The sequence below is a fragment of the Salvelinus sp. IW2-2015 genome, linkage group LG33 (assembly GCF_002910315.2).
Source record: "Salvelinus sp. IW2-2015 linkage group LG33, ASM291031v2, whole genome shotgun sequence".
Taxonomy (NCBI): Eukaryota; Metazoa; Chordata; class Actinopteri; order Salmoniformes; family Salmonidae; genus Salvelinus; species Salvelinus sp. IW2-2015.
The window spans coordinates 28,641,712-28,667,882 of NC_036872.1; the positions used below are offsets into that span (position 1 = coordinate 28,641,712).

The 26,171-nt window shown below is 42.5% G+C and overlaps 1 pseudogene; it reads left to right on the plus strand.

The window, feature by feature from the left end:
• Nucleotides 1-26,171, plus strand: LOC111957912 (tetraspanin-15-like; annotated as a pseudogene).

Consider the following 26,171-nt stretch of genomic DNA (forward strand, 5'->3'; position numbering starts at 1 on the left):
CATTTCTATAAATAGCAACAACAACAAAAAAACGAAATTGCTATGTATTTGGATAATTATTTTTAAAGATAGAGTGAGATGACGCGTTAATTACATCGTTAGTACAATGTATTTCACCGCTCTGGCCCTTTAAATTATGTGGCCAAATCAGAGCGTGCACGGAAGTTATTGTTTGTGGGAATAGAGGGGGATTTGTGTGTGTGAGACAACATTTAACGGGAGTAGCTATTTGAAATAAATTAAAGCGTTGACGTCCTCGTGCAAAATTGAGACGTTTTGAAAATTAAATCCGATAATATAGTTGGCTAATTTGCTGAAATAGCTCATCAGTGCAGTGTTGTTGATATTCTTCTACTAGCATAGCTAGCTAGCTAGCTAACGTTAGCGTCTTGGCTAGCTAGCTAGCTTCTTCAGCTACCAAGCATTATGCCTTCATACAAAGAAGTGAGAAACAGCAACCGCTGCTATTATTTCATCAAATTCACCTTAAATGTCTACTCAATGCTGTTCTCGGTAAGTGTTGTTAATATGGACTTGTTGGTTTCAGGGACAGGGTTGGTGACCACTAGCTAGCTCTCAAGAACCCAAGCAGGAAATTGCCGTCTATTTGAATGGGCTAGGGGGACCACATTGTTGGCTGTCAGAAAACCACCACCTTTGTTTAGCTAGCTAGCCAGTGTAGTAGCTAGCTAGTATAGCTATCGGTATCTTCCTAGCTCGCTAGCTAACTCTCTAGTGCCAAATTGCTTGCCAGAAGATCGAATAATACCAAGGAAATATTACTGTGTGTACACTTTGTCTGATATAGTCGTTCATTTACCTCACTAGGCTACACTCTCCTTTCTGCTTTGTGGTACAGGGCAGGGCGTGGGGACTACTGAGTGATACAATGAAAGGGGTGGAGTGCGTCCTCTATTCCCTACATAGTGCACTACTTTTGACCAGAGCTCTATCTGGGTCCTGATCAAAAGTAGTGCACTATATAGGGCATAGGGTGCCATTGGGACAATAACTGTGTGTTGAGAGTCCTTTACTACACTAGACTACACTCTTTCCTTTCTGTGTTGTGGTACAGGGCAGGGTGTGGGACTACTGAGTGATACAGTGAAAGGGGCTAAGTGGGATATTTTATTTTTGCTAGACATGTAATGCAGAGACATGTAATGCAGCCTGGTGTTGATAAGCCTCTTCTAGGTGTTCTGAGACATGTAATGCAGCCTGGTGTTGACATGTCTCGTCTAGGTGTTCTGAGACATGTAATGCAGCCTGTGTGACTAGCCTCTTCTAGGTGTTCTGAGACATGAATATGCAGCCTGGTGTTGACATGTCTCGTCTAGGTGTTCTGAGACATTGTAATGCAGCCTGGTGTTGACATTCCTCTCTAGTGTTCTGAGACATGTAATGCAGCCTGGTGTTGACATGTCTCCTCTAGGTGTTCTGAGACATGTAATGCGCCTGGTGTTGAAATGTCTCGTCTAGGTGTTCTGAGACATGTAATGCATTGCCTGATGTTGACAAGCCTCTTCTAGGTGTTCTGAGACATGTAATGCAGCCTGATGTTGACATGCCTCGGTTAGGTGTTCTGAGACGTAGGGTATTTACAACATTGTAATTACAGCTTTTCAGGGCAGTAGTGGGTTACACAGGTAGGTCTAATTCTCTTAAAGTCCATGACATGCTAGCCTACATGACACATCTTTAATTGTGTGCGCTGTAGGCTTTAAGGCTAGTGACGCAGTTTACAGAGTATTAAAAGTATTGTTTGTCTGTTTAGAATGAGGGAATTTGCATCATGGATGTATTTTACAGCAAATAAGTATTTTGGGGGTGAATAAGCATAACTTAAAATGCTGCTGAGTCTACGGCTGAACTTTCTAGTGCCATTTTGTAGTGAATAGCCTAGTTTGCTGAGTGTTTAATCTTCAATTATGACACCATCTCATTGCACAGACTGTCACTGTCTACCAGTGTCACATGATTTGGGGTTTCTGACACAGCCTTTTCAGGAAGGGCATGCAACCAACCCACCCACACGCAACACAGCACCATATACCTATCTCTGGGTACCATGTGGCACAAGTCACAGACTGTAATTTGCTTTACCAACTGTACTTTGGTGATAAGCGTTGCCTGCAGTAATATTGTTGTGCACAGTGCACTACACAGTGCACTATGTGCACATAGTGCACTACTTTTGACCAGTGCTTTATGGGCCCTGGTCAATTGTAGTGCACTACGAAGGGGATAGGGTGCCATTTGGACATGCTGTGTGTTGAGAGGCTTTTACTCTGAGAGTGAGGGCTTGAGATTGCGAGCCCCCTGTCCCATTGCTCCTAAGAGGGATGAACTGTACTCTCTGCTCTGCTTTGTCTGTGAAGATTATGCATTAACCCAGTAGGATGCTGCTATGTCAGTCTGTACTGTCATCCCACCACCAGGCAGAGAGGATGCTACAGCTGAAAGAGAGAAGGAAGGGGACTGGGAAAGTTAGTAAGAGATAAGGATGGGTGGCTTGCTGACTTTAGCTTGCTTTCAATTCGTTTTCTTGGCTATACATCAGTATAGAGCTGTGCGATATGGACAAAAGTTGCGATAAATTGCATGAATTGATACGATAAGTAGAATGATAATCTTCTAACATTAGTGTCTGTTTAAAAAAAAATTATCCTGTGAACTACTACTACCAGTTTGATGGTAGTAGCCATCAATTGTCCCATTAACAATCACCCATATTAGCAAACCTATTTCATTTCAAACATCACATTTTTCTAGTATAGGCTACAAATCGTCATGAAGGACATCAGCAAAAATGCTTGGGATAAAATTGATCGGTATGATAATTTATGTAATAAAATTCAACCTAACCTTGATTAGTGACTCAGTGTTTAAGTGATGTCTTTATGAATGTATATGGAGTGCCAACGACACGGCGGTGGTGGGCCTGATCGCCGACGGTGACAAGCCCTGGCAGAGCGGTGCCAGGAAAATAACCTCAATGTCAGCAAAACTAAGGAGCTGATTGTGGACTGTAGGAAACAGGGGGAGCGGGGGGTCAAAAGCTCCAAGTTCCTCGATGTGCACATCACAGAGGACCTGACATGGAACAATCACACCACCACTGTGGTGAAGAAGGCGTAACAGTGTCTCTTCAATCTCTGGCGACCGAAGAAATTTGGCATGAGCCCTCAGATCCTCAAGAAGTTCTACAGCTGCACAATCATCTTGACCGGCTGCGTCACCGCCTCTACTGGAACGCTCTACACGGGGTGGTGCGGACGGCCCAATACATCATGGAGCTTCCTGTCCTCCAGGACATGTACAGTGGCAAGAAAAAGCATGTGAACCCTTTGGAATTACCTGGATATCTGCATAAATTGGTCGTAAAATTTGATCTGGTTTTTGTTTTTGTGTGCTTAAACTAATAACACACAGATTATTGTATTTTTCTTGTCTATATTGAATACATAATTTAAACTTTCACAGTGTATGCTGGAAAAAGTATGTGAACCCCTAGGCTAATGACTTCTCCAAAAGCTAATTGCAGTCAGGAGTCAGCTAACCTGGAGACCAATCAATGAGACGAGATTGGAGATGTTGGTTAGAGCTGCCCTGCCCTATAAAAAACACTCACACAATTTGAGTTTGCTATTCACAAGAAGCATTGCCTGATGTGAACCATGCCTTGAAGAAAAGTGATCTCAAAAGATTAAGAATTGTTGACTTGCATAAAGCTGGAAATGGTTACAAAAGTATCTCTAAAAGCCTTGATGTTCATCAGTCCACGGTAAGACAAATTGTCTATAAATGGAGAAAGTTCAGCACTGTTGCTACTAGAGGTCGACCGATTAATCGGAATGGCCGATTAATTAGGGCCGATTTCAAGTTTTGATAACAATCGGAAATCAGTCATTTTGGATGCCGATTTTGCCGGAATTTGTAATTTTTAAAAATATTTTCTTTCCTCCACACCTTTATTTAACTAGGCACATTCTTATTTTCAATGACGGCCTAGGAACGGTGGGTTAACTGCCTTGTTCAGGGGGCAGAACGACAGATTTTTACCTTGTCAGCTCAGGGATTCAATCTTGCAACCTTACGGTTAACTATTCCAACGCTCTAACCACCTGCCTCACGAGGAACTCGCCTGTTACGCGAATGCAGTAAGAAGCCAAGGTAAGTTGCTAGCTAGCATTAAACTTATCTTATAAAAACAATCAATCAATCATAATCACTAGTTATAACTACACATGGTTGATGATATTACTAGTTTATCTAGCGTGTCCTGCGTTGCATATAATCGATGCGGTGCACATTCGCGAAAAAGGACTGTCGTTGCTCCAACGTGTACCTAACCATAGACATCAATGCCTTTCTTAAAATCAATACACAGAAGTATATATTTTTAAACCTGCATATTTAGCTAAAAGAAATCCAGGTTAGCAGGCAATATTAACCAGGTGAAATTGTGTCACTTCTCTTGCGTTCATTGCACGCAGAGTCAGGGTATATGCAACAGTTTGGGCCGCCTGGCTCTATGCGAACTAATTTGCCAGAATTTTACGTAATTATGACATAACATTGAAGGTTGTGCAATGTAACAAGAATATTTAGACTTATGGATGCCACCCGTTAGATAAAATACAGAACGGTTCCGTATTTCACTGAAAGAATAAACGTTTTGTTTTCAAGATGATAGTTTCCGGATTCGACCATATTAATGACCCAAGGCTTGTATTTCTGTGTGTTATGTTATAATTAAGTCTATGATTTGATAGAGCAGTCTGACTGAGCGATGGTAGGTAGCAGCAGGCTCGTATGCATTCATTCAAACAGCACTTTAGTGCGTTTTGCCAGCAGCTCTTCGCAATGCTTCAAGCATTGCGCTGTTTATGACTTCAAGCCTATCAACTCCCGAGATTAGGCTGGTGTAACCGATGTGAAATGGCTAGCTAGTTAGCGGGGTGCGCGCTAATAGCGTTTCAAACGTCACTCGCTCTGAGACATGGAGTAGTTGTTCCCCTTGCTCTGCATGGGTAATGCTGCTTCGAGGGTGGCTGTTGTTGATGTGTTCCTGGTTCGAGCCCAGGTAGCGGCGAGGAGAGGGATGGAAGCTATACTGTTACACTGGCAATACTAAAGTGCCTATAAGAACATCCAATAGTCAAACGTATATGAAATACAAATCGTATAGAGAGAAATAGTCCTATAATTCCTATAATAACTACAACCTAAAACTTCTTACCTGGGAATATTGAAGACTCATGTTAAAAGGAACCACCAGCTTTCATATGTTCTCATGTTCTGAGCAAGGAACTTAAACGTTAGCTTTCTTACATGGCACATATTGCACTTTTACTTTCTTCTCCAACACTTTGTTTTTGCATTATTTAGACCAAATTGAACATGTTTCATTATTTATTTGAGGCTAAATTGATTTTATTGATGTATTATATTAAGTTAAAATAAGTGTTCATTCAGTATTGTTGTAATTGTCATTATTACAAATACATTAAAAAAAATTGGCCGATTTAATCGGTATCAGCTTTTTTTGGTCCTCCAATAATCGGTATCGGCGTTGAAAAATCATAATCGGCCGAGCTCTAGTTGTTATTTCTGTCTCTTATACACATCTAGATGTGTATAAGAGACAGGTCTACGATACGTAAAACACTAAACAAGAATGGTGTTCATGGGAGGACACAATGGAAGAAGCCAAAAAAACATTGCTGCACATCTGAGGTTCGCAAAAGAACACCTGGATGTTCCACAGCGCTACTGGCAAAATATTCTGTGGACAGATGAAACTACAGTTGAGTTGTTTGGAAGGAACACACAACACTATGTGTGGAGAAAAAGAGGCACGGAACACCAACATCAAAACTTCATCCCCACTGTAAGGAGGGAGGTGGAGGGAGCATCATGATTTGGGGCTGCGTTGCTGCCTCAGAGCCTGGACAGCTTGCGATCATCGATGGACAAATTAATTCCCAAGTTTATCAAGACATTTTGCAGGAGAATGTAAGGCTATCTGTCTGCCAATTGAAGCTCAACAGAAGTTGGGTGATGCAACAGGACAACGACCCAAAACACAGAAGTAAATCAACAACAGAATAGCTTCAACAGAAGAAAATATGCCTTCTGGAGTGGCCCAGTCCTGACCTCAACCCAATTGAGATGCTGTGGCATGACCTCAAGAGAGCAGTTCACACCAGACATCCCAATAATATTGCTGAACTGAAACAGTTTTGTAAAGAGGAAAGAGGAAAATTCCTCCTGACCGTTGTGAAAGTCTGATCCGCAACTGCAGAAAACGTTTGGTTGAGGTTATTGCTGCAAAAAGGAGGGTCAACCAGTTATTAAATCCAAGGGTTCACATACTTTTCCCACCCTGCACTTGTGAATGTTTACACAGTCTGATCAATAAAGACATGAAAACGTATAATTGTTTGTGTGTTATTAGTTTAAGCAAAATGTGTTTGTCTATTGTTGTGACAGATGACGATCAGATCACATTTTATGACAAATCTATGCAGAAATCCAGGTAATTCCAAAAGGTTCACATACTTTTTCTTGCCACTGTACACCAGGCGATGTTTGAGTAAGATCGTCAAGACTCCAGTCACACGAGCCACAAACTCTTCACTCTGTTACCATCTGGCAAGCATTTTCGGAGCATCAGGTTCCGAGACAGTTTCTACCACCAGGCCATCAGAATGCTGAACAGCTAACACTAGCTTTCTCCCTGCACAGACATGCATCTCAGAGACTATCTGGATCTCAGAGACTATCTGCAATTTAGATTATTATTATTTATTATTTGCACTCTCCAGTCTCCACACATTTAACCCTTACACACAAACACACACAAACAAACACACAAGCACCCACACTCAAACTTGTTATTTTTGATGTTACACTTATTATTGTTATGATACATATTGACTAATGTACTGCATTGTTGAGGGAGCTAGCACACAAGCATTTCACTGCAACTTTTATACCTGCTGTAAACTGTGTATGTGACAAATACAATTTGATTTGCCTATGGGGAAATCCCCCATCTCTATGAGTCACCATAGACAACCTTTGAGTGCTAGCTCCATTGTGTGCCCCTATAGTTAGGCCTCTAGTTGTGGATGTGCTGCCTGAAAGGTGGTAGAATAGAACGTCTTTAAAGCAGACTATTGAACAGATCCTAGTGCTCTCTGACTCTTTTCTATTTGTCATATTTTAATTTCAAACCATAGCCTAGGCTAATGGATGAGTCAGCAGATTTAGATGGTGAGTCTATTTTACTCATCCAGTTACTTTATCAGTTAAATGAAACCCTGCCCCGCCATCACTCTCTTTCCTCCACCATTTTTAGTGAATACTCGTCGTCCTGGAATCAATCAGCGGGTATAATGAATCCCTCTCTCTCTCCCTCTTAGCTCAGGAACGCTCAACTCCGTTCTCTTATATCAATGGGGAGTTGACTATTGATAACTGGTCTTGCAATTTGCTAGCAACAACATTAAGTCACCATCAGTTGATACTTGTAAAAATGTCTATTCTGATAACGCTTACCTGTACTTATGATTGACCTCTACAACCGTGCTCCTTTGTCTTGCTCAACTGGAGACGTAGCGGCCTTGATGTACTATGTGCTGGGATTCAATTGGTACATGCACATTCACGCTGAGTTGTGCAACACAAATTAGGGAAAAGTCGGTGGTTGTCGTCAATACATTTTTTAATGTGGAAGGACAACAGTTGTTCAGGTCAAACATAGGTACCGGTAGGCATTTTCAGAATTTACATTTTTACAAGTAACGACTGATGGCGACTCAATGTTGTTGTTAGCAAATCGTGCGACCAGTTACTACCAGTTACCACTACTCAACTCCGCCTCGATATAAGAGAACGGAGTTGAGCGTTTCTCAGCTATCTCCCTCGCTGCTTTCTCACCCTCTCTCACACTCCATGACTCTCCCTCTCACCTCACAGGAAATTGCAGTCAATTTCATGTTCAATTTTCACCCCACCTTTCTGTCTGTAGCTCTGTCTCTCTGCCTGTATCTCTCTCCCTACGTCAGCCATACTGCTGCAGAGTATGAACTAGTACAACATGTCAGGGACTTCCCCCGCTTAGATTTTTATTCTCACAATTCTTTCTAACTTCTTTCGTTAATCCTTTTTCCTTTCAGCACTGCCTCCTCTGCCGTGTTCAGATGTAATGCCTTGGCTTGTGTTCCCCCAAGAGCTCCCCTGGCCCACAGCCATGCAGGAGCACTCACTGTTAAAGAATGCTATTTCTCCTTGTCTGTTCAATCTGCTTTGTGTAATTTCACACAGTTTTGCGTGTAGGTTTCCTTTGGGAAGGAGAGAGTCAGTCGACTAATCCTTTGAGAGAGTATGTGTACTGTGTAGCCTATTTGCATTGCTTCTTATCAGTCTGAGGTTTGTTCTTTTGTAAGATGATGGGTTTGTCTCCAGTGTGTGTAGCCTCCTTCTTACGCTACACTACAGTGGATGACAGAATGAATGAGAAATTGGCCAACCGCTATGAGTGACTTAAAGTAGGCCTACATCTTTTGAAAATATCCACTGGACACAGACGTCATTTTAACATCTAGTTTTGATTTACATGTTGAGTTGTCAACTAGCGTGAATTCAGTGTGAAATCAACCTACAATTTGACCCTATTTTGAGTGAAGTTGGGTGAAAACAATATGAAATTCCCTTACGTTGATTACTTTTTGCAAATAGAATCAGTATTCCACGTTGATTCAACTGAATTTTTGCCCACTGGGTAGAGACATTTTCCGGTGTTGGGCGGGGTGGTGCTGGCAGTCGTGAATGTACTAAAGTAGGGAAAGAGTGATGAGGCTTGCTCTCTTAGTGCAGATTGCCTCTCTTCCTAATTGAGAATCAATAGGTAGGCCTATGGGGTTAAGATTGTTTGTTGCAGAAAGAAATGACTAGCATTATGAGTCAGTCTGCATTCCAAATGGCACCATATTCCCGACATAGGCTAGTGCCTTTATAGTCCCTTTAATTCACTATAAAGGGAAAAGGGTGCCATTTGGGATGCAGACAACGTGAGATCCACCCTGCCATGGTTTTGAAAGCTCTCAAATGGCACACCAGGAGGTAGTCAAGTGGGGTTTGTTTGATGCTAACAAGGCTGATGCCATAACAACACAGCAGCTAGCCTAGGCWTAGTTCTCTAACCACCATCTCCCGTCGTCATTTGCCAACTTTAATTTGGGCAGCAGCCAGGGTGTGTGCAGGAGCACCAGCACTAAAGCCCTTTGTGTTTCTTAATTGACTACAAGGAACAAGGAAAATGGGTCGTATCTTCAGGATGCTACCACTAGAGAGGAAGACATCCATGGCGCTGGTCAAAAGAAGCGCACTATATGGAATAGGGTACCATTTGGGACTTATCCATGCTATTTTGAAGAAGTCCATGTTATTTGACATCAGCTATGAGTTTACGACACAATCCAAGGGAAACGGTAGCTTTGAACATGCCGATAGCTTTGAACGTTGCTTGCTTGGTTAGGCTTTCTATGCACACTGCTATCATGAAATTATGCTTATTCAGAAAGATGGCACACTGCAGAGCTCTGACCATCTCACCCCAACCCCTACCCTCTCTTCTTCCCCCTCTCCCTGCCTCTCCCTCTCTCTCTCCCTCCCCCAGCTCCTGGGCCTGTGTGTGTTGTGCGTGGGGGTGTACGCGGAGGTGGAGCGTCAGAAGAACCGTACCCTGGAGGGGGTGTTCCTGGCCCCCGCTGTGGTGCTCATCCTGCTGGGCCTGGTGATGTTCACCGTCTCCCTGGTGGGCATGGTGGGCTCCCTCAGGGACAACAAGACCCTGCTACACATGGTGAGAGAGGAGAGAGATGGAAGATCGAGAGAGGGAGGGACGGAAGGGGGGATATGAGGAGCGATGGAGGTTAGGATGGAAAAGAGGAGGGATGAAGGAAAGAATAGGAGGGTTGAGAGATTAGATAGAGGAGACCAAGGTATATGAAGCGAGAGGATGGGAGGAGAAGGAGGAGGGGGACAAAGACAGGACAAGGGGACTCTGCTGACTGGGATATGGCAGTCAACTTGAGGATGGTGTTTCCTATCTCAGCCCAGCAATCTCTGGTCCCTCTGGCTTGATGTGTTACATGGCATGCTAAGTGCATTCTCTCCCTCTCTCCATCTGTCTTCCAGTTTTTTGTGTGTCCTGTGTTGCTACTGTTCCTGCAGCTGTGGCTCTCTACGTTGCGCTCATCTTTGAGAAAAAGGTCAGTTCTCTCTCCTCTCACTCACTCACTCACACACACACACACACACACACACACACACACACACAACACACACCACACACACACACACACACACACACACACACACCACACACACACACACACAACACACACACACACACACACACACACACACACACACACACCACACAGCTGTAACACGTGATGGATGAGGAATTTCATAGCTTATCATCCCCCCTTTCTCTCTCTCCCTGTAGACATCAGCCCTGTTCCAGAGCAGTATACGAGAGGGAATTAAACACTATTACGATGATCTGGACTCAAAAACATCTTGGACTTTGTGCAACAGAAGGTAAGAGGACTGATTCCCTTTTCATTATCAGAAGCAACAGACAGGAATAGTGGGTGTGTGTACTGAATGAAGAGGCCACTGACCGTTTTATTTAACTAGGCAAGTCAGTTAAGAACAAATTCTTATTTACAATGACAGTCTAGGAACAGGGGTTAACTGCCTTGTTCAGTGGCAGAACGACAGATGTTTACCTTGTCAGGTCGGGAATTCGATCTGGCAACATTTCGGTTATGGCCAGACGCTCTAACCACTAGGCTACCTGCGCCCCACTGGCACACACCCACACATTACCACTGGCCACGCTACACGGACACACACCCCACATTACCCACTGGCAACACACCACACATTACCCACTGGGCACACACCCACACATTACCCACTGGGCACACACCCACACATTACCCACTGGGCACCACACCCACACATTACCCACTGGGCACACACCCACACATTACCCACTGGGCACACACCCACACATTACCCACTGCACCACACCACTTACCCACTGGGCAGACACCCCCACACATTACCCACTGGGCAGACACCCACCACATTACCCACTGGGCACACACCCACACATTACCACTGGACACACACCCACACATTACCCACTGGGCAGACAACCCACACATTACCACTGGGCAGACACCCACACATTACCACTGGGACACACCACACATACCCACTGGCAGACACCCACACATTACCACTGGCAGACACCCACACATTACCCACGGGCACACCACTGGTTGAATCAACATTGTTTCCAAGTCATTTTAATGAAATTACGTTAAACAACTTGGAATAGACGTTGAATTGACATCTGTGCCCAGTGGGTAGGGTTGCAAACAGAAGGTATATTACTGTAAAATGTATATGTTTACCAGTAAACTACCAGGATTTTCAAGGATTATATTTAACCTATCACAAGACATTTAGTGGCCCTTTTGGGTACTTCACATTATCACAGGTGTCTGTAATATCTCTGGCCTCTCTCTGACCTTATCACATGTGTAAAATATAAGTAATTTTTTATTTATTTAACCTTTATTTAACCAGGTAGGCTAGTTGAGAACAAGTTCTCATTTGCAACTGCGACCTGGCCAAGATAAAGCATAGCAGTGTGAACAGACAACAACACAGAGTTACACATGAGTAAACAATAAACAAGTCAATAACATAGTAGAAGAAAAAAAAAAAAAAAAGAGATCTATATACAATGTGTGCAAAAGGCATGAGGAGGTAGGCAATAAATAGGCCATAGGAGCGAATACTTACAATTTAGCAGATTAACACTGGAGTGATAAATCATCAGAGATCATATGTGCAAGTAGAGATACGGTGTGCAGAAGAGCAGAAAAGTAAATAAATAAAAACAGTATGGGATGAGGTAGGTAAATTGGTGGGCTATATACCGATGGACTATGTACAGCTGCAGCGATCGGTTAGCTGCTCAGATAGCAGATGTTTAAAGTTGTTGACGGAGATAAAAGTCTCAACTTCAGAGATTTTTGCAATTCGTTCCAGTCGCAGCAGCAGAGAACTGGAAGGAAAGGCGGCAAATGAGGTTTTGGCTTTAGGGATGATCAGTGAGATACACCTGCTGGAGCGCGTGCTATTGCGGGTGTTGCCATCGTGACCAGTGAACTGAGATAAGGCGGCACTTTACCTAGCATAGCCTGTAGATGCTCCGGAGCCAGTGGGTCTGACGACGAACATGTAGCGAGGGCCAGCCGACTAGAGCATACAGGTCGCAGTGGTGGGTGGTATAAGGTGCTTAGTAACAAAACGGATGGCACTGTGATAAACTGCATCCAGTTTGCTGAGTAGAGTATTGGAAGCTATTTTGTAGATGACATCGCCGAAGTCGAGGATCGGTAGGATAGTCAGTTTTACTAGGGTAAGTTTGGCGGCGTGAGTGAGGGAGGCTTTGTTGCGAAATAGAAAGCCGATTCTAGATTTGATTTTAGATTGGAGATGTTAATATGAGTCTGGAAGGAGAGTTTACAGTCTAACCAGACACCTAGGTACTTATAGATGTCCACATATACTAGGTCGGAACCGTCCAGGGTGGTGATGCTAGTCGGGCGTGCGGGTGCAGGCAGCGAGACGGTTGAAAGCATGCAATTGGTTTACTAGCGTAAAGCAGTTGGAGGCCACGGAAGGAGTGTTGTATGGCATTGAAGCTCGTTTGGAGGTTAGATAGCACAGGTGTCCAATGAAGGGCCAGAAGTAACAGAATGGTGTCGTCTGCGTAGAGGTGGATCAGGGAATCGCCCGCAGCAAGAGCAACATCATTGATATATACAGAGAAAAGAGTCGGCCCGAGAATTGAACCCTGTGGTACCCCCATAGAGACTGCCAGAGGACCGGACAACATGCCCTCCGATTTGACACACTGAACTCTGTCTGCAAAGTAGTTGGTGAACCAGTTGGTGAATGATAGTTGATAGTTATGTGATAGTTATTATGATAGTTATGTGTTCCATTTTCAATCAATTTGACAACATTTCTAGAAACATGCTTTCACTTTGTCATGATGGGGTATTGTGTGTAGATGGGTGAGAAAATAAAATGTATTTAATCCCCCCCCCTCCCCCTTAAAAGAGTTAGATGCACTATTGTAAAGTGGTTGTTCCACTGGATATCATAAGGTGAATGCACCAACTTGTAAGTCGCTCTGGATAAGAGCGTCTGCTAAATGACTTAAATGTAAATGTAATCAATTTCTGAAGGCACTGTATATGAATACTTAAAAAAAAAAAATAGATATTTAAATATAAATGACCAACATTACGATAGATTGCCATAGATTTTCTATTAAAGCTGCAATATGTAACTTTGGGCGACACGACCAAATTCACATAGAAATGTGTGTTATGTCCTTTTCATTGAAAGCAAGTCCAAGAAGCGGTAGATCTGTTCTATGTGCTCAATTTCTATGCTTCCCACTCTTAAGTTTATTTTTTGTACACCAGTTTCAAACAGCTGAATATACAATATTTTTGGTTATGGAAAATATATTTCACAGCGGTTTAGATGTTACAATGATTATCTACACTACGCATTACTTGTTTTGTCACATAATCTGAAATTAGGTGAAATATTCACATTTTTGCATCCAGCAAATGGCAAAGCGATTTCTGCATAGTGCATCTTTAATTGCCAAAAGTACTGAAGATTCTGATAACTTTGGTAAATTACCGGTAGTTTTGCAGCCCTAACTGACATGGATAGAGCATGATTGATCTAGTAAAAAACAATAGACTTAACTGATTTATTATTAAACCTCTCTCTCGCTCTCTCTCGCTCTCTCTCGCTCTCTCTCGCTCTCTCTTGCTCTCTTGCTTTCTCTCTCTCTCTAGTTCTCTTGTTGTGGTGGGGACGACTACAAGGACTGGGGTGTCAATCAATACCATTTCTGCAATGGCACCGGGCCACTGGCCTGTGGTGTCCCTTATACATGCTGTGTCCCCCACAAGGTGAATGCTAAAACCGTTCTCCACTCCTCTGCTTTTCACCTCTTATCTAGACTGTGTGTGAATGAATGAAAGGAGCTCTGAAAGTTAGGATCCGATAACACATGAACCTTATCCAATATTATACCTGCCCTCCCTATCAGCCTATTAGTCTCTCACATCTCTGGGGGAGACATGTTTCTGTGGATCTCATTTAGTGCTCATCCAGGCTCCCCACGCACAGAACTGTATGGCAACAAAGGACCACTTTTTTAGTGGAAAAAAGATTGGAATTGGGCTGGCTGTGTGAATGCAGTGACTGGAGGGATCCATGTTCTGCTCTCAGTAAAGCCTCTCTCCACCTGCCAGTACTTCCCCTGGCCTCATGGTGCATTACTAGGTAATTAGCGCTGGCTGAGTTGGTTACAGTGAAATGTGTAAAGCCACTCAGGCACAGGAAGAGACCCCGAGACCTCAGCGTCAGTGGAGAGAGTGGGAGCTAATTCAATTCATTTACTGAGCTCATGATTCATTCTCTCCTTGTCTAACTCACGCTCTGGCTTATCTCTTTCTGCCCTCTTTTCTCTCACACTTAGTCTTTCTCCCTCTCTCTCTTCCTCTCCCTCTCTGTCTCGCTCTCTCTTCATCTATTCCTCTCCCTCTCTTCCTCTCTCTCTTCCTCTCCTTATCTCTTCGTATCCTTCTCTCTTCCTCTCTCTCTCTCTCTTCTGCTCTCTCATCCTCTCCTTCTCTTTTCCTCTCTCTCTCTCTCTCTCTCTTGCTCTCCTTCTCTCTTCCTCTGTCTGGTCTGTGCCCACGCAGGGCAACTCCAAAGCACCAAACAGCTATGAACACAGATTAGGGGATGTCCAGCTCTTTTTGTGTTTGTGTGTGTGTGTGTCCAACGTGCGTAAATGTATTTTTAACTTGGCTACTACAAGCATATCTGACTTAGGAAATGTTTGTAGTTTTTTTTCTTCTTATCTTTGCACAGAAGAATGGACAATACATGAATCCTCTTCTTCATAATCTTCATCTCTTCCTGACTCATTTTTCCCAGGTGGGAGAGGTTGTCAACACTCTTTGTGGTTACAAGACTCTCAGCCAACAGGTAAGGGTAAAATAAGTTGCTATATTCCACTCCTATTAGACTGTGACCCCTTCCCCCCCCCCCCCCCCCCCCCCCCCCCCAGTGTTCTGCTCACTTTTTGGCCTTCATTAGTCTGTGGAGTTTGTCATTCTGCACAGTGACAGAAGTTACGTCCCAATGGCACCCTATTCCCTACATAGTACACTACTTTTGACCAGGGCCCGCATCGGGACGCATTCGGAGATTACAAAAGGGAAAAGAGCAGCAGCAGGATCATTTACTTTCATGGCCTCAAAACATTTTTTTTTCTCTAGCTGCAGCATGCTGAAAATAAGGTAGACTAATTGAGTCACGATATATTGTGCCAGCTGGTAGTGGCTGGTGTTGTTGTGATATTGATTCAGCTGTCTCTGTTTTCTCTCCTTGAGATGTTCTCACCTCCATATTTTGGGGAATAGTTATTAGTTTTCAAGGCACAATATTCGTTTGTCGTAGTAGATAAAAATAAAAATAAATCATTTTCTATTGTTCATGTTAGCATTGTAGTGCCTCATCATCTGTGAAATTACAATCTTTCTGATGACATGTATTTAAAACAAAACTACAATCAGTCAAATGCATCTCATGTATTGTAGTCTCTCTTTCATTCTACCTGTCCTCTCTCTTTCTCTGTCAGCGTGAGCTCCTGGATGAGGTGATCCATGTGCGGGGCTGTATCCATGCTGTCAACCTGTGGATGGGAGACAACGTGGGAGCAACTATTGGACTCTGCTGTGCAATAGGGCTGCCACAGGTCAGTCACAGACACAGACAAACACCCAACACACACGCTTGCGCAACTGCCTCCAATCAGAGAACCACCTTACCTGACCCAGGTGTGTGTGTGTCTAGTCACTCAGTCGCCTCATGCCTGAGAGGTTTCTCACAGCCTCCTAGCCAGTCTGTCTCTGTCTGTCCACCACTTCATTCGTATTTTGTCTTCCGTTCACCCAGATCTCAACAATGGACATGTTCCAAATGGTATTCTATACCCTATATAGTGCACTATCCTTGACTAGGGTCCATCCTACATGTATCTTAGCCAGCTTCCACTTCATGATACCTCTGTAGTGCTTTCATAACCAAGAAGCAGCTGGATGATTTTATTGTGTTATAAAGTCAGTTGTAATGGATCAGGGTTTGTTGTTTACTATTATTACCCATTCACTTTGATTGTGTTTTTGTCTAGTTTACAGCTTTTGTCTGTGTGTCTGTCTGTCTGTTGTTTTTATTTTTTTTTGAAGGGGGTGGATCAGCTTTAATATTGCGGATAGATTCTTGCTTCTATCAATGTAATTGTCTGCATCATTTCAACATTTTTGGGAAAATATATATATCCATATACAGTTGAAGTCAGAAGTTTACATACACTTAGGTTGGAGTCATTATAACTAGTTTTTCAACCACTCCACAAACTTCTTGTAAACAAACTATAGTTTTGGCAAGTCGGTTAGGACATCTACTTTGTGCATGACACTAGTAATTTCTCCAACAATTGTTTACAGACAGATTATTTAACTTATAATTCACTGTATCACAATTCCAGTGGGTCAGAKGTTTACATACACTAAGCTGACTGTGCCTTTAAACAGCTTGGAAAATTCCAGAAAATGACGTCATGGCTTTATAGAAGCTTCTGATAGGCTAATTTACATAATTTGAGTCAATTGGAGGTGTACCTGTGGATGTATTTCAAGGCCTACCTTCAAACTCAATGCCTCTTTGCTTAACAAATTGGGCATCAAGAAAAAATTGTAGACCTCCACAAGTCTGGTWCATCCTTGGGAGCAATTTCCAAAGGCTTAAAGGTACCACGTTCATCTGTACAAACAATAGTACGCAAGTATAGACTCCATGGGACCACGCAGCCGTCATACCATTCAGGAAGGAGACGTGTTCTGTCTCCTAGAGATGAACGTACTTTGGTGCGAAAAGTGCAAATCAATCCCAGAACAACAMCAAAGGACCTTGTGAAGATGCTGGAGGAAACAGGTACAAAAGTATTTATATCCACAGTAAAACGAGTCCTATATTGACATAACCTGAAAGGCCGCTCAGCAAGGAAGAAGCCACTGCTCCGAAATCTCCATAAAAAAGCCAGACTACGGTTTGCAACTGCACATGGGGACAAAGATCGTACTTTTTGGAGAAATGTCCTCTTGTCTGATGAAACAAAAATAGAACTGTTTGGAGGACAAAGGGGGAGGCTTGCAAGCCGAAGAACACCTGTCACGTTCTGACCTTAGTTCCTTTTTTATGTCTTTATTTTAGTTTGGTCAGGGCGTGAGTTGGAGTGGGCATTCTATGTTTTGTTCTGTATTTATATTTCTATGTGTTTGGCCTAGTATGGTTCTCAATCAGAGGCAGGTGTCAGTTGTTGTCTCTGATTGGGAGCCAGATTTAGGTAGCCTGTTTTCTATTGTGTTTTGTGGGTGATTGTTTCTGTTTCAGTGTTTGCACCATTCGGGACTGTATCGGTTTTCATTTGATTCTCTTGTTCTTTTTTTGTATTCATTCTCGATTAAACATTTATTATGGTTTTGTACCACGCTGCATTTTGGTCCTCCTCTCCTTCCACCAACGAAAGCCATTACAGAATCACCCACCAACACCGGACCAAGCAGCGTGGTAAATTGGAGCAGTGCAAACTGGACTATGAGACAACTTGGGAGGAGATAGAGAGGTGGTCGGTCGACCCAGGGAGAGTGCCGGAGCCCGCCTGGGATTCTCTGGAACAGTGCGAGGAGGGATACAGGAGAATGGAGTTGGCGAAAAGAACACGGCAGAGCAACAGGTACGAGAGGCAGCCCCAAAAAATAATTTTGGGGGGGTACAATGGGGGATTGGTGGAGTCAGGCGATAGACCTGAGCCAACTCCCCGTGCTTATCGTAAGCAGCGCGTTACTGGTCAGGCACCGTGTTATGCGGTGAAGCGCCTGTCTCTTATACACATCTAGATGTGTATAAGAGACAGAGGGTGCAGTGCGTCCTATGCCTACGCTCCGCTCGTGCCGGGCGAATGTGGGCATTGAGCCTAAGGGAGAGGTGTGAGTGGTATGCACCAGATCTCCAGTGCTCACCCACAGCCCGGTTCAACCTGTGCCTGCACTCTGGAGGGTCCGGGCTAAAGTGGTCATTCAGCCTGGAGGAGTGGTGCCAAGGCTGCGCACCAGGGCTCCAGTGCTCCTCCACAGCTCGGTCCTTCCGGTGTCTCCTCCACTCACCAGGTCTCCTGTAGGTCTCTCCAGCCTGGTGGGTCCTGTGGCCTTGTGAAGACATACAGAAAACATTTGACCTCTGTCATTGCCAACAAAGGGTATATAACAAAGTATTGAGATAAACTTTTGTTATTGACCAAATACTTATTTTCCACCATAATTTGCAAATAAATTCATTAAAAATCATACAATGTGATTTTCTGGATTTCTTTCTTCTCATTTTGTCTGTCATAGTTGAAGTGTACCTATGATGAAAATTACAGGCCTCTCTCATCTTTTTAAGTGGGACAACTTGCACAATTGGTGGCTGACTAAATACTTTTTTGCCCCACTGTATATATATATATATTTCTATATAAACATATATATATATATATATATATATATATATATATATAAAAATTCATACACATACATATATACACATATATAGATAGAGCCATATACACGCTTTTTTAGAATATACCTTTATTATTCCCCACAAACCGTACCACCCCTCCCCCAATTGGAGTAAACTAATAAACAATACACTTAGGCTTTTACCTTCAGCTCATACATATTATACACATTTTACAGACACAATCTATTTTACAATAGTTATATTTTGTTTGTTTTTAGTCCTCTTCTATTTCTGATGTCCATCCAGTTTGATTTCTAATTGGAACTGTGCTCTTTCACAACATTTCTGAACCTATATACATTTTACAAACCCCATATGTTGTACATTGGTTATCTTGTTATTAGTCCTACCCTTCAGCTCCATTCAACCCCTCCCATCTATCTCTTAACACCATCCATTTTGGATTTCTATTTGCCATATATTTTTCAACTGTGTGGTGTTGCTTCACAAAAGTTCTGAACCTTTCTATTCTCATAGCTTCTACAGATTGTAAATTAAAGATACATTTTTTTGCTAAAATAATTCTTATATTATTGATCGATTGACTATGATTTTTCAAATTACCCAGTATTGCTATCTGCAGCGTTAGTTCTAGGTAAATGTTGCAATTCTTCAGCCATTCCTGGACCTGTGACCAAAAATAAGTTACATGTGGACAGGACCAAAATATATGATCTAATGACTCTGCCTCCTCAAAGCAAAATCTGCAGAGCTGGGAAGATTGTATCCCKCATATATATATAACATTCTATTGGTTGCAAGATTCTGGTATAATAATTTAAATTGAAAAATTTGAAGTTTTGAATCCGGCGTTGTTTTGCGTGTCAATTCATGGACCATGTGCCATGGAATCGGTACATCGAAAATCTCTTCCCAACTATTTTGCAAGGTATATGGCACAGCTGTCAAGTTTTTGGTCCTTAAATTAAATTGCTCTATGTTTTTATTTATCACAATTTTCTTTAACTATTTATGGTCTTTAATGCAGGGCCAACAGACAAGTTCCTTACTTTTTCCCCCTTCTACTTGCCTCTTCCATTTTTGTGATAATGATGTAATTAGTTGGTTGTAATTTTGGGTAGAGCAGACTTTTCCATGTCTGTGTTAGCTGCATCTGTGACGTAACTTCACCAGTTTTATTTATGATATCATTTACAAAAATTATACTTTAATATCGAAAAATACATGTTTTTTATTAATTAGTATATTTGAGTTTAACCACAATATTTGTTGTATTATTTGTTCTGTCTTTTCAGGTGGATTAAACTGAAATTGCAACCAACTTTCTAAGGCTTGTTTAGAAAATAACGATATTTTGGAGTTGATTTCGTTTTCAAATAACCGATAGTGAGCAGTTGTAACCTGAATAAAGGGAAAAAGGCCATTCTTGAACATGGGGTGAGACAGTCTTACTAATTTACTAGAGAACCATTTTGGATTTAAGTATAACTTTTGTATGACTYATGCCTTTAGTGAGAGGTCTAATGCTTTAATATTTAATCATTTCTGGCCTCCGAATTCATATTCATTATATAAATAGGCCCTTTTAATTTTGTCTGGCTTGCCATTCCAAATGAAATTGAATATTTTTTGTTCATATAATTTAAAAAGCAGGTCACTAGGTGTAGGCAAAACCATGAGCAAATAGGTAAACTGTGATATGACTAAAGAGTTAATAAGGGTGATTTTTCCACAAATAGAAAGGTATTTTCCTTTCCATGGTAGCAAGATCTTATCTATTTTTGCTAACTTTCTATTACATTTGAGATCATTTCTTTCTTTCAGGCTATGTATACCGAGTATGCCCACATCCCCGTCAGACCATTTTATTGGTAAACTACACGATAATGTAAAAGTAGAATTTTTTTGTGATCCAATATGAAATATAGTATACTTATCATAATTTGGTTTTAATCCCGAGAGGTTAGCAAAAGTATCTAGATCCTCCATGAGACTGTGGAGGGATTCTAATTGTGGTTTAAAAAGAAAACATGAATCATCAGCGTACAATGACACCTTTGTTTTTAAGCCACGGATTTCTAATCCCTTAATATTATTGTTGGATCTAATTTTAACAGCTCACATTTCGATGGCAATAATAAATAGATATGCCGATAGTGGACAACCTTGTTTTACTCCTCTTGACAGTTTAAAACTTTCTGAGATGTAGCCATTATTTACTATTTTATATCTAGGGTTACTATACGTAACTTTAACCCATTGTATAAGAGATTCTCCAAATTGAAATATTCTAGGCATTTATATATAAACTCCAGTCGTACTTTATCAAAAGCCTTTTCAAAATCAGCTACGAAAACCAGGCCTGGTTTCCCTGATATTTCATAGTATTCCATTGTTTCCAGTACTTGTCTTATATTACCTCCAATGTATCGTCCATGTAAAAAAACCTGTCCGAGTAGGATGAATAATATGACAATACCTTTTTAATTATATGCACCAAGCATTTAGCTAGAATTTTTGCATCACAACACTGAAGTGTAAGAGGCCTCCAATTTTTTAATTGGACTGGATCTTTATATATACCACTTGGATCCTTTCAGTAATAATGAAATCAGACCTTGTTGCGTGTKCCATAATCTACAGTTTATATAGGAGTGGTTAAAACATGCTTATAATGGTCCTCTGAGTATATCAAAAAAAGTGGTATGCATTTCTATGTTGAAGATTGAAAAAGAATTTGGTGCGTTTTTCCCGTATTCCATCCAGTTCGCTTAATTTTTATAATTTATTACACTGGATCTTTCTAGAATAAGTTCCTCCATTTCTTTTTCCTCCATCATATTCTGTGCCACTATGGTACAGTTTTTATTGCTATCTAACTGTACTGTTAGTCCTTCAATTTCCTTTATTAATATAAATTATTTTGATCTAAATTGCTTTTGTTTTATAGATGAGTACTGAATTGCATGGCCTCTAAAGACACATTTAAAAGTGTCCCATACAGTAAGGGGATCTGCTGTACCTATGTTATGTCTGAAAAAGTCAGTTATAAATTCTTCTGTCCTAGTTAAAAACAAGTTATCATCTAGTAGGCTTTGATTACATTTCCAATATCCTCGCCCACGTGGAAATTCTGTAAGAGTAATATATATGCCAATTATMTGYTGATCCGACCGCATTCTGTCCCCTATCAACACTTTTTCAACTTTTGGTGCCAGAGAGAATGACATAAGAAAGTATTTAAAACCATATTACAATCCCCCACCATAATAATAGAGTCTAGTTTTGCTTGTAGAGTTGATACATTCTTATATATATCTTCAAAGAAGCTTGGTTCATCATTATTTGGACCGTATAGGTTAATAAGCCATATCTGTTTATTGACCAATAACATATTTAAAATAATCCATCTACCTTGATTATCTGTTGTCTGTCTGTCTCTAACTTATTTTGTCCCCCCATCCTCTCTTCCTCTCCTCTTTCTCTTTCATCCATTTTCTCTATTCCATTTCCTACCCCGGCCTCACTCCTCTCCTGTGCTGTGAAAGTTTTGCAGCCAGACTTCTATGCGAGCCCCCCTGGAGACGTGTAATAACACCACATACTGAGTCTGCAGCCGCTGCACTATTAGGTCATGAGTCCAGTAGCAGACAGACAGGCAGTCCAGTATCAGATATTCCAGTCCAGTATCAGACAGACAGTCCAGTAGTAAACAGACAGTCCAGTCCTGTAGCAGACAGACAGACAGTCCGTCCTGTAAGCAGCACAGATCCGTACGACAGTTCCAGTCATAGCAGACAGACAGTCCAGCCAGTAGCAGACAGACAGTCAAAGTCCCAGTAGCAAGACAGACGTCAAGCCAGTAGCAGACAGACAGTCCCAGTCGCAGCAGACAGTTCCAGTCCCAGTAGCAGACAGCATCGTAGCAGACAGGATCAGTCAGTACAGAAGTCAGACGTCAGCGCAGTGCACGAGTAGGGCAGATTGTCAGGTCAGAAGCAGACGTCCAGGATAGCAGACAGTCCATTTCCAGCAAGCAGACATGTCTGCGTAGTAGCAGACAGACAGTCCAGTAGCAGACAGACAGTCCAGTCCAGTAGAAGACAGTCCATAGTGCAGACAGACAGTCCAGTCAGTACAGACAGTCCAGTCCAGAAGCAGACAGTCCAGTAGCAGACAGACAGGCCAGTTAGCAGACAGTCCAGTACTAGACAGTCCAGTCCAGTAGCAGGCAGTCCAAGCAGACAAGACAGTCCAGTCCAGTAGCAGAAGACAGTAGCAGATTGTTCAGTCCAGAAGAAGACAGTCCAGTAGCAGACAGACCAGTCCAGTAGCAGACAGGCAGTCCAGTATCAGATATTCCAGTCCAGTATCAGACAGACAGTCAGTAGTAAAGACAGTCAGTCCTGTACAGACACAGTCCAGTCCTGTAGCAGACAGACAGTCCAGTCCAGTAGCAGACAGACCGTCCAGTCCAGTAGCAGACAGACAGTCAGCCCAGTAGCAGACAGACAGTCAAGCCAGTAGCAGACAGACAGTCAAGCCCAGTAGCAGACAGACAGTCCAGTCCAGTAGCAGACAGTCCAGTCCAGTAGCAGACAGGCAGACAGACAGATAGTCCAGTAGCAGACAGCACAGTCCAGTCCAGTAGCAGAACAGACAGTCCAGTAGCAGACAGTCCAGTCCAGTAGCAGGCCGTCCAGTACCGCATGTTAGAAGGGACAGACCCCCCCTCCCCCAGCGCGAACCAGGGTTATTGATTTTTCCCCAATGCCTTGATCCAAAGTACCAGACAAGCAGTCCAGATAGCAGGCGGTCCTGTCCAGTAGCAGACAGACATTCCAGTCCAGTAGCAGACAGACAGTCCAGTCCAGTAGCAGGCAGACAGTAGCAGATTGTTCAGTCCAGAAGAAGACAGTCCAGTAGCAGGCAGACAGTAGCAGACAGACAGTCCAGTAGCAGACAGACAGTCCAGTAGCAGACAGTCCAGTCCAGTACAAGACGGTCCAGTCCAGTAGCAGGCAGTCCAGTCCAGTAGCAGACAGACAGTCCAGTCCAGTAGCAGACAGACAGTCCAGTCCAGTAGCAGGCAGACAGTAGCAGATTGTTCAGTCCAGAAGAAGACAGTCCAGAAGCAGACAGTCCAGAAGCAGACAGTCCAGTCCAGTAGCAGACAGACAGTCCGGTACACCAGGGTTCAGTAGACCACAGACTGGCTGCAGAAAACTTTCTCAAATGGAAAAGGAAACTGGGGGTTCTTATCAGGCCAGCTCAGGTGAACTAGTCCATTTTTAAAGCACTGGGGAATGGACAACAGCACGCTCAAGTTGACTTGCCCAGGCATAGCTCACCTTGGGACCAAAGTAAGATATTACTTAATTCAAAAGTTGGATATTTGTGTGCCTCTGCAACTTTTGTAGTGTCAGGTACATACAAGCACATTAAACACACACATGACAGTGCATTATATTTAAGTACATAGTTACATGGTCCTTGTATCTCCAGCTGTAATATTTCCACCTGGCTGTGGGTACCAGTCCCTATGGGCCCTGGTCAAAAGTAGTGGAATATAAAGTGAATAGGGTATCAGAGTCTAACCCTAACTGGTCTCTCTGGTCCTCTATGTTCCCTCTCTCTCCAGCTGATGGGCTGTGTGGTGTACTAGTCCCAGTGTCAGAGTCTAAATGCTACTGGCCTTTCTGCTCTGTTCCCTGTGTGTCTCTCCAGCTGATGGGCATCATGCTGAGCTGTATGTTCTGGAACCTTCTGGTGGAGATGAGTGAGTCCATGGACATGGTGGACTTCAAGATCCTCAAGAGGGCTGGCTTCGAGTACAGCGAGCTGGACCTGGCTGGTGCTGGCTGCTGCCTGTGTCTGCCCAGAGATGGAGGCTACCTCCCTCTGCCAGCCTTAGATCCCATCTTGTCTGACCCTGACCTAAAGCCCATCCCCATCCGGGTCCAGCGGCCCCTGCCCGTCCAGGTCCATAGGCCCCTGGCCCAATCCCTCCAAGACCTCCAGCTATCTGGGCTTAGACTGGATGAGGTAGACATTGGGCGTAAGCAGAATAAGCAGAAAAGAAGGGAATATTGATTTGTGAATTTCCTCAGTTGTTTTGTTGTTGTTTTGGTCACTGTGTTTGTTGAAGGACAGGTTAGACCTGGTGTTCTATTTGGTGATCAAAGCAATCAATGGTCATTAACTGACAGGATTACAGGTTATAATGGTCCCGTTCCTAGTTGACTCATTGCAGATGCATGCCAGATCTCAATTCCTGGATAGGTGTTTAACATATCAGCTAACCGCAGCATATGATATAGCAATCTGATTCCCGACTGCTCAGTCGATGATGTGGCACACAACAATTGGTTGATGCGATGCATGTAGTTGGTCTGGAAAGCGACCAGAGGTATGGCACTTTGGCAAGGCATTATTGGCGCAATCGTTTTCCTAAGTTTTTATTTTGAAATCCAAATCTTTCAAAGAACAAGATGCTGCAGTGGCTTTTAGGCACCCCTTTAAGTGTGTCGTTTTTTTGTTAAGTTTTTAAAATGTAACTTTCAAATGGAGCTGCCGTCTCTGCATTATTTAAATATTTCCTATCATTTTGTTCCAGGTATTTTTGGGGGTTTTGATTTTGAGCTTCGTCTCAAATGCTGAAGTTAAAGCATACCTCAGGCTGTATTCAAATGTAGCCCAGTAGTCAGAAGAAGATTTACGTCATGTATATTTACTATACAGACTTTATGAAATGATCAGTTTGAGATGATCATTCTAGTCAGAGCAGAGGAATAGTCAGTCTTGTCTTGCGTGTCTGTGAAGGATGTGTAGCCTAATGTTTCTTTTTTTAGTATGAACTCTTCGATTCCATTTGTACCGGTATGTATGCTATGAACTGCCTATTCAGGAACAACGTGGGAAGCATGTGTGTTTTGTATTTTAATGAAGTTTTTAAAAAACAGTTTACAGCTCTTTTAGGGTCTCATCAGGGGTTTTCAGTCTCTTAAACAATTTCCGCCATATTTATTATACTTAGCAGTTTTGGTACAAAACCAACATTATAAGAGATAAAACAAATCCAGTCCAAACAGGGGCGGACTGGGACCAGGGGCGGACTTTACCCCTTGAGGTCCCCATGGTTACCCAGATAATGATCATTTTGTGCAAAAATAAAAGAAGTTACACAGGCCCACTGGGCTAAAAATGGACCAGCCCATCTGGCATTTGCCCGAATAGCCAGATGGCCTGTCCGCCCATGAGTCCAAATTATATCAATCCATGTTTAGCTAGGATCTTTTTTCAAATCTGATTTATTTTAGATTAATCTTAGCTCTGGCCTTGTATAAACACTACTGTCATTGTCAATAAAGCCGTTTTGAACTTGA